Consider the following 7,928-nt stretch of genomic DNA (forward strand, 5'->3'; position numbering starts at 1 on the left):
ATCAACGATACAACTTCATCGTTGCCCGCCCGAGGTATCGCGGCCTCCCCGATTCGATCCCTTAATCCGATGTCTAGCTTCTTTAATTTAGATTATCACGTTCGTCATCCTCTTCCTCTTTCTCTGCCGTTGTACACCGCATCGTCCCGCGGGCTTTTGATAAGCGCCCGGAGCGTCCTTCGGGTTTCTCGGGTGTACGCGAACAGCCTAGATCTTCATCGGCGCGTACGCGTCGTTCATGTTCCTTTTTCACCAGGCAACCGACCTCCCCCTGCCCCATTACGGCGGCCTTTCAGATCGCGCCTCACTATTTGCCCTTCGATGACCCTAATAGCCGATGCACTCGAATTTTTTTCTGAAATCGGCTCCCGCTCGATCCCTCTACTCTCCGTTCTTCTTTTTCCCCCGTTCGCGTTATTTGCACGCCCAGCTCAAAAACGACGAGAAACGAACCATTAAACGTCCCGTTAACCTCTTAGCTGTGTAGCTCGGCTTTTAAAGTGGGTCGAACAATTTTTTAATTGTTTTACTGGCCACGCGCGCAGATCACTGGACTGTGCATCTTTATGCATCATGAAAATTTATTTCTGTCTCAATTTTCTCATAAATCCATCAAATCTGCAGCCTACTGATCACACTGCAATTTATTGGGTGAGCAAATAAGTTCTTTCCCCTTTTTTTCCAAATTCAAGATTTTATTACATGAAATGTAAGAAAATCTTGTCTGGTGACACCCAATCTTTCTGCCAATTCTTCTTGCGTCTGGGTCGGATTTTCGTTGAGCAATTCCTCTAACTCACCGTCATCGAACTTTCTCAGTGCACCTGAACGATCGTCGACTTTCAAATTAAAATTTCCGGCTTTAAATCTCTGGTACCACTTTTTCCATGCTCTGTAAGATACAGTGTTCTCTCCCAGTACCCCACGAACCATTTCAGTAGCTTGAACAGCTGATTTCCTAAGTTGGAATGCAAAGAGTAAGCAGTGACGCAAATGACGCTTCTCGCACGCCATGTCGCTTGAAATTGTTGCGTAGGACTAAAAACTCTTAGAGCGCTCATCACGACTCTTCTTGAACCTGAAAGAGCACTCTTTCAGTTGACACCAAAATCGGGAAGTAATTCGAATTCAGTCGGAAGTTATGATCGTAGAAAATATGGGAAAGTATCTTATTTGCACACCTAATACTTTCTAATTTTCAAACATTACAAAATCATTCTCCAATTCCTTTGCTTTTTTTACTGTTTTCGACTTTCAAAAAATCTGAAAAATTCTGGGATACTCATTCAAGTCTGTGCTGCAATACTGAGGCCACTAAAAGTGAGAGTCCTCCTACTTTGAATGGATTCAAAAGTGAAATTTTCGCTATATTTTTCGCTTGTGGTGGGGATTGTGGTGGTACATAGGGAACATACGGAGTGGGAAAGTGGGGAAACAGATCTCGTGGTTCGCTACCTTCCTCGTCGCACAGCCTTGACACTTGCAGAATTTTTCAGTTCCACTTCGTGCAACTACCGAGGTTCTACTGTACATCGCAAAACTGTAACTGGCGACGACCCGAGGCTCGCTCTTTCTAACGTCGAACCAGGTTCTTTTCTCCGCGAGCGGGTCAATCCGGGAAAGAAATGAGTTCGCCGGGAATGGAAGAAAAACAGAGGGGAGATATAATCCTTGCTCGCGTTAAGGGCTTTAATACAAGTGATTCTCGGATCGGATCGGATCGGCTCGGCGCGCACCTGGAGCTTTTCCAAACAGTGTCTGCACGTCGTGGCGAGTCTTCGTCCTCGTAAAGTTACAGTTGGTACTTCGCCGATACGATTGGCCATCGGCCATCGAGAATAATGGGGCAGTTGGCGAGGGCCGATATAAAGGGAACCAAGCCTCGGCTCTCGGCTTCGGTGTCTGTCGTATTCGAGTTGCCCGGGGCTAAAACGGCCACGGCCGACAACATCGTTCCAGAATGCCCAAGGCACTTCCAAACCCACCGGACGATGCTGCTCGCATACGTAAACGCTAACTTCGTCAGGGACAAAGTGACGCTCGTGTATGTTCGGCCCCGTGTGGTCCGTTGCTCCAGGAGGTAGGAACACCAGGAGGGGCGAAGGAGAGGGGGTTACTTTGCCATTTCGAGGCTCATTCGAAATGTTCTCTGATCAACGTCCCCTGCCCGGTTTTTGTCGTCAGCTTTTTGTGGCCATCCGCGGCCCTGATTATCCAGTCACGCGTCTTCGGACCAAGTCCACGATCAAATTGAACGAATGCATTAAGGGAACACATAAGCCAACAGATCCACACCGTACTCGTCGACGACAGCTCATTCAACGTTCAAATCTGACGGGACACCGATCCGACTCGCTCGACGACATGCTAATTTCGCGACGCTAACTTTAGCCACTTTTCGTCACCACTTTTTTGCCGGGATTCAGACGCAGTGAGTAATTGGTCGGATTTATTATTGTTCGCGAGCATCCCGCGGTGTCTTCTGGCCGACGACGTCAAGGACGAGCAGATGTATCACCGGGAAATGTGATGTCAAAGTGTGGAAGAGGTTTGCTAGACTTTTAAAGACATTGGGAATATATTGATTATTGAACATTAATAATTCGCTGATTTTAATATTCACTTTTACAACCATTGCTAAGGATGTCTACGTAAATCTACGCACGATTCAATGTGATATTTTTTAAGAATATTTTATAAGGAAAGGTGTTCTATTAACAGCTGTCATTTTCAATTTTGCACTACGTTTTATTCGTGAAGATTAGAGTTGTCAAAAATTGTTAATTGTAAAAAGACAGCGTTTTTTAATCATTGAAAATAATACTTCTTAATGGAAGACCGTGTATTTTTGAAAGGTGAAATGTAACCTTCTTCTTTATCACCGTCTTCTATATGTATATTTCTTTAATCTTCTGCAACCTATATGATGCATAAAAATCTACATGTCAGTATATTTTGTATTTAAAAAATAGTATGAATATTCTTGAATAATTTTTATGTATTAGCATTCATGTACAGACAGTATTTAATTTATTTGTGCTTCGCATTTTACTGAGTTTTCTTCATTAATATTTTCCGCAAGTCCATAAAAATCCGCATTCATATGGAAGAGTATAGTTTGAGAGCGATAGGGGTAACAATAATAAAGATATTGTTCGTTCGTTCGCATATAGAAGTAGCTTGTTGATCAAGAGGTTCGGAATCGAGCGACTCGTCGCGTTAAGATCGAGTCAAGCGAAACGGTGTTGTAAAAATACTCGGAGCAATTGGAAGGCAACTAATTAGCTTGAGAAGAAGGTCCGTCCTAATCAGATTTCTCCTCGTTACTCCGGTTGAGTCATAGTGATCCGCGGCGAATAGTTCGAAGTAGATCTAGCACACTGGAAACAGACGCAACCGTCCGCATGTGTCCAATTTTACGAACCGTGAAACGCTCATCGAAGATGATCGTCTCTCACGGGTGTTGGCTCGACACGGTTTCGCTTCATTGATTGATCGCCTCGCTTGTAAAAACATACAAATAGCATCAACGAAATGATTCGGACGAATGACGTACGAAATTTCTTTGCGATTGCGAAGAAACTAATGTATCCAAAACTGTCTAATCAACTAGGTAATACATGTGTGTATAATGATTAGATTGCAGATTATTATGCTAAATAAAAATTTTTTATATTGATCGCAAGAACGAGCCAAGTAGAAAGTTTTATCTTCTTCGTAAGCTGTTTTTAGTAGTCTTTAGTAAGCTGAAACAAGTACATTAATATTCTTAAACATTTTTCATTATTCACTGATTTAAATTGCATCCAATGACCTTTGCCATGAATGTGTAGTCTACTCTCTCTAATCATATATTAGATCTTTCTACGATATAAAATAAAAATTTCCTATCACAATTGAAATAAACAGGTTTGAAATAGGAATGTATTTCCTTTTTAAATAATTGTGATAGGCTGAAATTAGTGCAACAGCTGGTTTAATTGGTTCAGTATTTTTACTATTTCATATTTTACCTAGTTATTTCTTGCCATAAATGCATGAAATCCGCAGTCTAATCATTAGACAATTTTCAATTTTTGAATTTTTATTTTCAATGGTAATACTTTTTATGCAAATTAGAAACTTCCCATGTCGATTACAAGAAATTGCAGTTAAATAGAAATTAAATTACTCCCTCTATAATTGTTATATTATATGTTCAAAATGTTCTTAAATTCATTTGATGTCCACTTCTAGGTATGGCATATATTAATTTTTCTCATAAATGCAGAAAATCCACAGTAATTAATATAATCTTTGCAGAAAATACATAGAATCTTTACATTTCGATAATGATTGATCGATGGCTTCATCTCATAATAAATTTCAATGCAGATTGAAAAAGAAGGAAGACACTTGTGGTCCGAGTAAGTGCAGCATGCTTTCACTCCTCGCGTTATCTTTCTAATGGACACAGACGAATAGTATTCGTCGACGGCTTAATGGAATCGAGAAAATCCGAGAAGAATTTATTGGACACTTCGAAATTCTGTTTCTCATTTCGATAGATTGTTCGCGTGAATAACTCCTTGAAACCTGCGTTCCATCTAATAGATCTGGTACTTGAAAGTCAAATCTTTGGAAAATGTAGAAAGCCATTTAGATGGATCATCTATCGTCGGAAGTTTGCGTGTCCGTGAAATTCGTATTTGATACTTGATTAATGGTCAAAGTTCATGGAGATGTTAGTTTTAATTGACTTCAGACTGGAAATGCAAAACACAAGGCATATCTTCATAAATCAATGTCTGAAATCATAAATTTGTATAAATATAATCGGGCTGTTAGCAAAACTTGTAATTCCAGAATTATTTTAACGCAATGATTGTTCACTCAATAATTATAAAACAACTGATTTAAAAAAAAACAAAAACCGAAAAAATAAAATTTTTTTACGAACTTACAGATTTATTTACTTCAATTTTACAGATCATGAGATCGTATTCGCTATATTTCCACAAAAAGTAATTTTTACAGTATATTTTACACAGTATTCTACAACATTATAATATTAACTACAAAACAAAATTGCACCAAAATTTTGTACTGCAGTATTGCCATTGATACGAACAACATTTACAGTTTGAACAATAAATTCAAAACATTTTTTACAGTATTTTCTACAGACATGACTTGGGCTATACGAGTGCCACTATATGTATTTGGTTATTATTATTAGCTATGTATTTACTAATCGAAATTGCATAAAATACCACAACATTACATTTACAGATCGAAAGAGACAATTTTCGAATGTTTTTGTATTTTGTACGAGAAGTTTGCAATCGTGAAACTTCGGATTCTTCGTGTTCCCAAGAACCGATGTTACATGCGTGAAGCACGTAGTCGAAAGCTTCGTCGAATCGATTTGCAATTTGATGGTAGCGACGGTTTCGCGAAAAGGAAGAAAAGAGAGACTGCTGAGCGGCCGGGGACAGTCGTCGAAGGTCGCCGGACAGCGGCTTCTGCACATACACGCGATCCGGCGCTTATGCAAACGGTTTCTAGAGACCTCAATCTGGCTCCGAGTCCTTTTAGAATCGTCTCGTGTCGCGGGCATAATTAATCGGCGAGCCCGCGACCGGCATCCCGAATCGTTTAACGAACGCGTAACCCAACGGTGTGGGATGTTCTTCGCGTATTGGAAGAACGAGAACACGGAGAAGAGGAACGACGTCGAAGGAAGGAAGGAAGGAAGGAAGGAAGAAGGAAGGAACGAACGTGGAGAGAAGAGGACACTGAGAAAGAGTAGGAAGGTAGGAAGGCATAATGGTGGTCACATGCCCCGAGGCTTTCTCGCTTGGTCCGCGGCGAACAGCAAGAAAAGAGAGGAGGACAGTGGCCAGTTTCGAACGCTGAACGAAGACGAAAATAATGTGATGTTTTTGTATCATACGATATACAGACTGCCGGCATGGCGGACCCGGTATACGCCCGGGGCATCCAGCAGGATGTAACGAGGAGAGTCCAAGTGTTGCCCGTGGGTCCACATATTTTAGGGAGAAGACTTTCTCCCTCCTCCCCTTTGCCCTCTGGTTTGGCCCTACGTGTCTTTGAAACGGGTCGTGTCGTGCCCAAGGCGAGAGCCTCGCTTGCCCACTTCTGTCTCTTTCCTTCCTACTATCTTTACTCTCCCTTTTTCCATCCTGTGCATCTTTCTTTCTTTCTCTCTTTCGGTGTCCTCTCCCGTTGCCGAAGCTTTATCGTATGAATCGGAGCTGGAGTGATCCGCGAGCAATCAACGCGTCGCGGATGGTGACTTGGGCAGTTGAGGTGGTCGGTTACCTTTTTGATGCGTCGGGATTGCTATCTTTTCATCTAATCAAGCTGACACCAAATCATTAGCACTACAGTGTGAAAGATATATTTAGTTTCGTCATGACGGATGATGGATTGCCAAGTGTACATATTCAATTTATACTCCTCGATATTTTTTATAAAAGAATAACAAATATGTAGCCAGGGCTGTATTTGAAAATTGATTGTTTTGATGTGAACACGTTAATTTGTTTATGTGGTAATAATTTGATCACCCAATATTGTATGGTTGTAGACAGACATGTGGTAGAAGCTGCAGTAGAAATAACTTATAAGATCTTATACTTAATTAATGATACGATTATCTTAATCATACGAATTTAAGAATTGTCTGTGACACGGTCATATTAAGAACAGCTGTGACGCGGGCATCCCAAATACGAAATTAGGTTCTCGATGTAGAACAGAGAAATGAAACGCGCCTTGATCCCTGTTTCATTGTACACTAAAAGTTCATTAAAATTTACTCAAAGAAAAGAAAACAGTTCTGCACACTCTCAGATCCTCGATCGCGTGTCGAGTGCACGAAGCAGACTCGAGGCGGAGTCTTTCGAGAGCGCACGTGCGCGGCTTTTTCCATTGATATGTAAACGATATGCGGAAAAATCGACCACGAGCCGGTGGGTTAATTACCAAATGGACCGAGGTACAAGACTGTAAAGCGCCGCGACGGTGTCCACTGAAACCGATACTTTATTCGACATTCACTCGGCCGTAATGAAACGCGATAGTCGCGGCGTATTCGTTTGGTAGTTACGCTGATTACGCGTCTTGTCCGGCTAAAGTCACCCGTAAAAAGTGTAATTGATGATCTCTCGTAGGTGAAACTCTTTGTTCTCGCTAAGGAGATACGTTTGTTACCGTGCCAGTGTACATTACCGCTTCTATTCTCGCCACTAATTGCAAATTGCCGAGTGTCACAGCGTTTCCTCTCTGAATGCCGCGTAATGATCATCATTATTCTCCGATGAAGTTGCTCGATCTCTGAACCCTTGCTCTTCCCCCGACTGAGAAAGAGAGTTTAATGTTGCAGCGGAGTCATGAGATGTAATTAAATGGACAGCGATATATGTCGCGTGAAAGTCGCGCGGAAGCGGGCACAATACTGTTCGCAGAATGCGCACTCGTTTAGCTAACGAATTATTGTTGCTACTCCTTAAAAACGAAAGCTACAGTGTCATGCGTCCACGAAAAAGAAGACGCACGTTCCGACAGCGGGAGATGTAGCGCGAAGTGGGGATATCAGACAGAATCGCCTGACTTGTCTTCCCACTCTACCTTCCCCTACTACGACGCTATTCCCCCATGCTTCATGGCACGGTCACGTGACGCGTTTCGTCTCTGTCGTGCATGTGTCACAATGTCACGTGACTAATCCGGTACTGACAGAGAGAGGGTGACATTTTCCCCTCAATTTTTTCGAGTCAACTTCATATGTCTTTTATTGGTGGACAAATGAACATCGTCGGTCCTCACAGTTTTTAAAGAATATCTTTTTATAATAGTAGATGAGACCGAGAGTACAATGGAATGAACAACGAAGGGAAATAATATTTGTGCAGGAACATTAA

Source organism: Lasioglossum baleicum, chromosome 9 (assembly GCF_051020765.1).
Source record: "Lasioglossum baleicum chromosome 9, iyLasBale1, whole genome shotgun sequence".
NCBI classification, from domain to species: Eukaryota; Metazoa; Arthropoda; class Insecta; order Hymenoptera; family Halictidae; genus Lasioglossum; species Lasioglossum baleicum.